This window comes from Trachypithecus francoisi, unplaced genomic scaffold, assembly GCF_009764315.1.
Source record: "Trachypithecus francoisi isolate TF-2019V2 unplaced genomic scaffold, Tfra_2.0 Lachesis_group11, whole genome shotgun sequence".
NCBI lineage: Eukaryota > Metazoa > Chordata > Mammalia > Primates > Cercopithecidae > Trachypithecus > Trachypithecus francoisi.
This window is the reverse complement of record NW_022681456.1, coordinates 1,757,659-1,765,577: the sequence shown is the minus strand read 5'-3', so window position 1 is coordinate 1,765,577 and position 7,919 is coordinate 1,757,659.

Sequence of the window (7,919 nt, the reverse complement as noted above, 5' to 3'; positions counted from 1 at the left end):
CAGTGCTCCGGCTCCCTGGGTGGGGTCTCCTCACAGCCCAGCATCTGGGTGGTCCATGCGGTCTGCAGGGCAGGCTGTTCTCTGTCCCTCCAGTAAGGATGGCCGCTGCAGGGGGCGCTGCAGGGAGGCCGGGTGCTACCAGGTTGAGGCCAGAGCTGGGGTGCTCAGTTCGCTCTGCTCTTGTCCTCAGACACCGATGCCGGCTCTAGAAAGAGGGACCCTGTTGCCTTGGCCTCTCCTGTGGCACAGGCCTCCCTCCCCACCCCACCACGGCAGTTGGGGCAGGAGCTCCAGGGACACCTGCTTCCCTCACAGCCCCGCCCTAAGGACACTGATTTGCCTTCTTGGCCACAGGTCCAGAAAAGTCTGGATTTGATCCTGGCACTGAGGGTCTCTGTGAGCTTGGACTCCTCTCCCCACAGAGTCCAAGGGGAAGGGCAGGGCCGGTGTGTCTCACGGCCGTGGCAGGCTGACGGGGCTGTCACACAGCTTTCCGGCCCTGAGCTGAGGGCTTAATGCTATCATATCACTTAATACCCCCAGGGACCTGGGTGAGGGACAGCCCCATTCCCATTTGACAGAGAGGAGGCTGGGGTGTACTGAGAAGTAATCACAGCTGTGTTGGTAACATTTAACAGCCAACTCTCCAGAAACACAAAGCACCCTGATTTGTGGAGATTGCCAGGTTCCCTGGTGCAAATGTTCCCTGCATATCCAATTTCAAGTGCGAGCAGCTTAACAACTGGCTTGTAAAACCCCTGAAAATGTGAGAGTCGGCTCCCACAAGCTGCTGTGGGACAGCTACAGCTCCCCGATAACCTTCTAGGACCTGCCTCAGTTGGGGAGGAGAGGAATCCCGACCCCGGGGGCCTGGACGCCAGGGGGCTCCACTCAGAGCTTCCGGCCCTCACCATTCCCAGGACCCCCTCTTGGGGTGTTCTTCTCTCTCCAGGGCTGGCTCCTGACACTCCTCTCTGGACAACTGTCCTTAGGCCACGGAGCCCGACTGGCCCCATCGCGGGGAGCTGGAGTGGCCTGGGGGCCAGCCTTGCTGAAGCCGCCTCCTCCCAGCTTGTGGGAGATGATTTCAGTGTTCACAGTTTTCAGGAATTATGTAAACCAGGTATGACATGGGCTTAACATCAGTCATGGTGAAATTATTCACACCCCAGGAACCTGGCAGGGGCTCTGCTGCTGCTGCCCCTGGGAGCAAGTTGTTCCACACTCAGCAGCTCGCCCTGTCTCATCCTCCCCACCCAGCGAGGCCTGGACCAGTGACGGGGTGTGGGAGCCTCCAACAGGGTGGCTGAGGCAGGTTCACGCTCCAGAGCACCCCTGCAGGACCACAAGGAAGTCATTGTGGTCAGGAGACCTGGTGCTGACGGCTTCACTTGTCCTGACCCGTCCCTGTCCCAGCTCCCAGGCCCTCCCTTCACGCGTCACCTGTTCCCGAGTCCTCATCCCAGGATCTGCTTCCAGGGACCAGGCCCGATAGGCTCCAAAGCTCTGCTCTTTTTTTTTTTTTTTTGACAGAGTCTCACTCTGTCACCCAGGCTGGAATGCAGTGGTGTGATCTCGGCTCCCTGTACCCTCCACCTTCCAGGTTCAAGTGATTCTCCTGCCTCAGCCCCCTGAGGAGCTGGGATTACAGGCACACGCCACCATGCCTGGCTAATTTTTGTATTTTTAGTAGAGATGGAGTTTCACCATGTGTTGGTCAGGCTGGTCTTGAACTCCTGACCTAGTGATCTATCCTCCTCGGCCTCCCAAAGTGCTGGGATTACAGGTGTGAGCCACCACGCCCGGCCCCAGAGCTCTGCTCTTAACCAGCACCGCAGCTGAGGGAAAAGAAGGAGGCATTTGGCTGTTGATGATGATGACGTTTTCATTATTCTGTGTGGTTTGGATTTATTTTCCCCAAGGAGCACAGTGCACAGAAAATAGAACATTTCAGGAATACCAACCAAGCTAAGTAATATGTTCACATGATATTTATGAAAACTATGATGAAACCGGCTCCACAAACAGTTGATAGAAGATGGGCTCTGTAAAACTGGTACTGGGAAAACGGGTTGTCTGTGTGGAGGAAAGTAAGACTGAATCTCTAACCAATACTGCAAACAAAGGTAGAGTCTAGATGGATTAAAAACCTGAATATGAAAAGAGAGAAACTAGGAAAACATACAGAGTCTTTGGGAATCTGTGCCTGGGAATATTTTTTTAAACACATTTGGAAAGCATAAACCATAGAAAAATGATTAGTTTTGTCACATCAAAACAAAGGATGCCTGCTTAATGAAGAAGACTATGAACAAAATTATTAGACACCTGGCAAAATGAGAAAAGAGATTTGCAAAGTTTAAAACTGGAAAGTGGCCAATGCGTCAAATATACAATGTAACTTTGTTAATCAACAAGGAAACCAGGAGAAATCCCAAAGAAGGGACAGAGTGATGTGAGCAGCCAACACCCGGGAGAGGAAATCCCCACAGGCCAACAGGCCAAGATGGCACACCCAGGCTGTCTCCTTTCACTCCTGGCGGTGATTAGGAAGCTGGCGCTGCCCGGCCTGGGCAGGGAGGCAGGGACGCAGGGGCGTCCTGCAGGCGGGGGTGGACGGAGGGCCTTGGACCCAGTGGTCCCACCTCACGTAGACACCCAGGGAGGTGCTGACCCAGGCCCAGAGATGACCTCTGAGCCTGTTTTGGGGGCCGGGAGGGGCACAGGACCTGGGTGGGTGTCCCTGGGAGAACAGAGAGGAAAACGAGCTGGACGCACACCGAGAACCATGCAGCAATGAGACAGCATGAGCTGATGCACACGGAGCGATATGGAAGCATCTTTAAAACATGATTATTTGTAAAAGTTTAAAAATACACAGAATGAAATTAATCACATGAGACCATTGATGTTTGTGCCCAGAAACAGCAATGGACACTCTCCAAGAACACGTCCCAACAAAAAGATCGTCATTAAACACGGCTCAGTGATTTCCTAAGGGCAGGGAGGAGAATGGGAGGAGGAATGGGAAGGAACGAAAACACATCATAAAGCCTGAAGCCTGAAGGAATCCACGCGCAGACAGATGATATGTGATGTGTCACGCACTGTGCAGTGGGGTTCGTTCAGCCCTGACTCTTGAGGGCCAGTCATGAAGAGGAGGAAAAGATGGACACAGTGATGTAGGCCTGTGAGACCTGTGGAGACTGCAAAGGCTGGGCGTCAGGATGTGTCCTCCCTCCCCTGCTACAGGACAGTGTGACCCCACCCCCTGCCTGGCCCCGCCCCTCCAGCCTGGCCCCACCCATGCCTGACCCAGCCCCCTCCAATCTGGCCCCACCCCTAGGGCCTGACCACACGTCTCCACCTTGGCCCCACCCCGTGGTTTGACCTTGCCCCATCCAGGCTTCCCCCAGTGCTTGACATGGCTCCATGGTTAGACTATGCCCTTTATCCTGGACCCACCCATCTGTCTGGCTCCTCCCTTCATCCTGGCCCCACCCCTATCTCCACACCCATGGCTTGGCCACCCATCCTGTCCCTACCCCCTATTTCTAGCCATTTCCTTCTCTGATCCCTGGCCTCCACCCTGGCCCTTATGGTTTAAACACACCTCTCCACCCTGACCTTGCCCCTGTGGTTTGATCCTGCCTCTCCATCTTAGCCCCATCCCTTTCTCCACACGCATGGCTTGATGACACCTGTCCATCCTGTCCCCACCCCCCTCTAGCCATTTCCTTCTCTGATCCCTGGCCTCTACACTAGCCCTGCCCTATGGTTTGACCACGCCTTTCCACCCTGACCTCACCCCTGTGGTTTGACCCCATCCATCCATCCTGGCCCCACCCCCTATGACTTGACCAGGCCTTGACCACGCCTCTCCACCCTGACCGTGCCCCTCTAGTTTGACCCTGCCCCTCCATCCTGGCCCTACCCCCATAACTTGACCCGTGTGTGCTCAATGTCACAGATGCTTTCAGCCTGCAGTCCCCCGTTGCCCACAGCCCCAGCTCCTCATGAGAGGAGCACTGGCTTCCTCAGCTCAGCACGGTGTCCCCTGTGCAGCTGACACAGAGCTGTGCTGTCTCCAGTGTGGACAGTCCTGCAGGTGGTCCCAGCTCAGGTTCCTAAGCGCTTTCTGGGGCCTGGAAGCAGAGCCCTCCTTCTATTCTTTTCTTAGGACAGGCGTGCCCTGTGGGGCCAATGCAGCCTCCTGCAGGAAACCCTCTAGGGTGGGATGGAGATGTTGAGACCCTCTGGCCACACCCAGACTCCTCTCCGGGCCACTATCCCTCCACAATCAATTAATGAATGCCCACTCTGTGCGAGGCAGGGCTGGGCAGTCTGTGAGCACAGGGTCCTGTGTCTGGGACGGAGTTGAACCGGACGCCAAGCAGTCCTGCAGTGCTGAGTGGGTGGAGGAGGGGCTGAGGCCTGGGGATGTGAGTGGGGACACCCCCCTGGGGAGGGTCTGGGCAGAGAGGGTGGCAGGGTGAGCAGGACCGGCCAGGACATGGAGGGAGCCTTGCTGGCAGAGGGCACAGGGGTCAGGGCCTGTGGAGGCTGCGGTGTCCTGGGATTAATGAGGTCCAGCAGGGCTGGGAGAAGGTTGGGGGAGATGGACCCCAGGCTCAGGGTCAGTCCCCTGAGGACTGAACTCTGCCCGCTCTTTCTCTTGCCCAATTCTTTCCTAAGAGTCCTGGGGAGTCACATCCTACAAACCACAGAATCTCACAAAACAGGTTTTTCTATTCACCTGTATATGGGGCTCACCTTCCAGCCTGACTGTGGTGCAGCTCATGGGACAGACAGCAGACCCCTCCTCTTAACCCCAGCACCCCTTCCCCGGACTCCAAGGCTTCAGACAAAGCTTGGCTCTCTCAGCCAACTCTGAGCTAAAGAATCCCGGAAACCCACCGGTGATTGGTAAGCCCCGGCCTCCCAAGGTCCCCTCTTTGTGGGCTAAGCCAGCACATCCCTTCCCTGCATGGATTCGTGATTGTACCTGCAGGCCCTGTCTCTCTGCAATGCATGAAAGCAGCTGTAACCAGCCCCTGGGGCACTCTCAGGAACTCCCCAGCCTGTGCTCGCTGGGTGTGGGCACGCACACTGGCTCAGAATAGACCTCTTTCCGTATCGTGGTAGAATTTGGGTTTTCTGTCATTAGCTTTCAGGGCACGGTCTCAGTGCTGAGTGTGAGTGTGTGTGTGTGACCTTGCGTGCGTGTGAGAGGGAATGTGTGAGCACATGTGAGAGTGTGAGCGTGTGTGTGAGTGTTCATGAGTGTGCATGGATGAGACTGTGTGTTGTGTGTATATGAGTGGTGTGTGTGAGAGAGAGAGAGTGGTATCTCCTGCTGACTCAGACACACCACCCCTGCTCTGCCCTGTAAAGTGGGCCTGAGGCTCCTGGGCCATTCTCCCAGGTCCCTGCCCCTGCCCTGGGCCAGGCCACCATCCCAGCTCACTGGGCCAACGGCAAGGGCCCTGCCTTTACAGGTGCCAGACATGATCCCATCGCGTGGCAGGGCTGAATCCAACCATGGCTCTTGGAAAGGAACAGAGAGGCCTGCACAGGACTCAGTAGGGACTGAGATGCGGCGGAGATCCTGCCACGCTGGGAGGGAGGGAGGGAGGGAGGGAGGGAGGGAGGGAGGGCACTGCCAGAATTCTCATTTCACACCTTTACGTTCATCCTGAGATAGGAACGGAGCCCGTTTATGGGGCAGAGCCACACACACTATGTGGACTCTGTCCTAATGCTGGCACAGAGGGAAAACTGCTTAGTCAAAATTGCCCTTACAAATCACCTCCAAAACACAATGCTCAACGGTTCTCCAAAATAGATACAGAACAGATGTAAACATATTCAGGAAGCAGAATACATACTGAAATGAACAGCGGATAATAAATGGTGTATGTGTTAAATCTAACTTGGCATTCGATTTGATTTCTCTCATTTTGTCTTGCAAAATGCATATCTTGGAATTCCCATAACTCAGATGTGGATATGTTGAGAATCCAAAGTTGCGGAATCATGGAATGGCCAATCAGAGCCCAGGCTCCCTGAACAGCACTAGACAGCCTCTGCCTCGCAGGTGCGGAGTCTCACGTCAGCAGAACCAGGAAATCAATGACCACCCGCCTCACGGCTCCACAGTGAGGGCTGCTGGGAGCTGAGGGGCATCCTGGGCCAGGCCCTGCTCTGAGCACCTTCCACGCAGGACTCAGTCAGCCCAGCAGCCCGGGGAGGTGAGCTGGCTGCTGTCCTCATTTTATAGAGGAAGAAACAGACATTAGGGAACCCGTCCCAGGTTCTCTTAAAATTACAATTGAGGAAATTACGACAGTGAAAGAAATCAGACCTAACCGACTCCATCTTGCTTGTAATCTTTAAGCTGTCCTTGTTCATTCCTGGGCATAGGCCAAACTAACATGGGGAAGGAATTCAGTTCATGGTTTGACTCTAAAACAAAATCGATCAAGGCTCTTTCCCGAAAAGGCCCCCTTCTTGCCTGGGGACGGGTCTGCCTTTGCAGGACTAACAAATTAGCTACAAGATTAGAAATTATGGTTTAGGAGTCAGCCTCCGGCTCCAAGAGTCTGAACCTCCCCAAATTGCTCCTGAGAATAACACCATTGTTGTAAAACCTGAAATCAGTGCTTGAGATATTCTGCAGACCCTGCACTGGATGGATCAGCTGCCACCATCCAGACCGGTAATCTGGCCCAATCAGTTCTGCCATCACACCCAGGAACAGCAGACAGCAAGAAAATCTCACTTCAACCCCCTATGATTCCATCTCCAACCTGACCAATCAGCACGCCCCACTTCCCAAGCCTCGACCCACCAAACTATCTTTAAAAATTCTGCTTCCCAAACGCTCGGGGACACTGATTTGAGTAATAATAAAACTCTGGTCTCCTGCACAGCAGGCTCTGCGTGAATTACGCTTTCTCCATTGCAATTCCCCTGTCTTGATAAACCAGCTCTGTCTAGGCAGCAGGCAAAGTGAACCCCTTGGGTGGTTACACAGGGAACACAGGAGTGACAGGGGAGTGGTGAGGGGCCTGTGAGGTCTGGATTCCTGCTCTGAACTGGCCACACTTGTGTTCAGTCCCCCACGAGGTCACCTGTGCACGATTCCTCTTGGTAGCCTCAGTGACACACAACTTGTGAGTGAATGACTGAATGACTGAAAGAACAAACCAACACGTGTGGGTCACTGTCCTCAAGTGATGCTCTTTCAGCCAAGCTCAACCCACCCGATCCGGGTTGTCAGGAGAACATTCTCTGCTCAAAGAATCCTCCTCACTCTGCCAAAGACTCGCTGGGCCCGCGGAAGCCACGCCCAGGAGCCCCCTTAATGTTCGAAGTGGCTGAGTTTCCCCGGGTCACCAACGCCAGGCCTGCGTGGCCGGTTTTCCTGGGAGCCTGTGGTGCTCTCTGGGGTCACAGAGCTGGGGCACCTGTGCGGCTCTGCCAGGCCTGGCTGTCCCCGCTTGTGAGGGGCTCACTTCAGGGGCACTGAGCCTGTTCACCGGTCCCATGGCCCTGCCCAGGGGTGCGATGTAGAGGCAGGTCCTGAAAAGAGATGGGCCCCCTGGGGGACTCTGGACTCTATTTGTGCCTTCCTGCCAGGAAAGACCCCAGGGCCTGTCAGGTGGCCGACGTCTGCGTCTTCTCTGATTATTTTATCCCACGGTCACCTCAAGTCCGCGCTCCTCATCACAGACATATGGGTGGGGCTCGCTGTGGGGTGGGCTGTGCCGCAGTCCTTCCCAGGCACTGGAATTGTGCTGGTGCCGACAGGAGGAAGCCCAGAGCTTCACGGGGTCAGCAGAACCGTCGTCCTGGAAGCTCATGCTGAATGCAGTGCAGCTGGGGACTGGCTGCGCTCATCAGAGCCACTCAGTGTC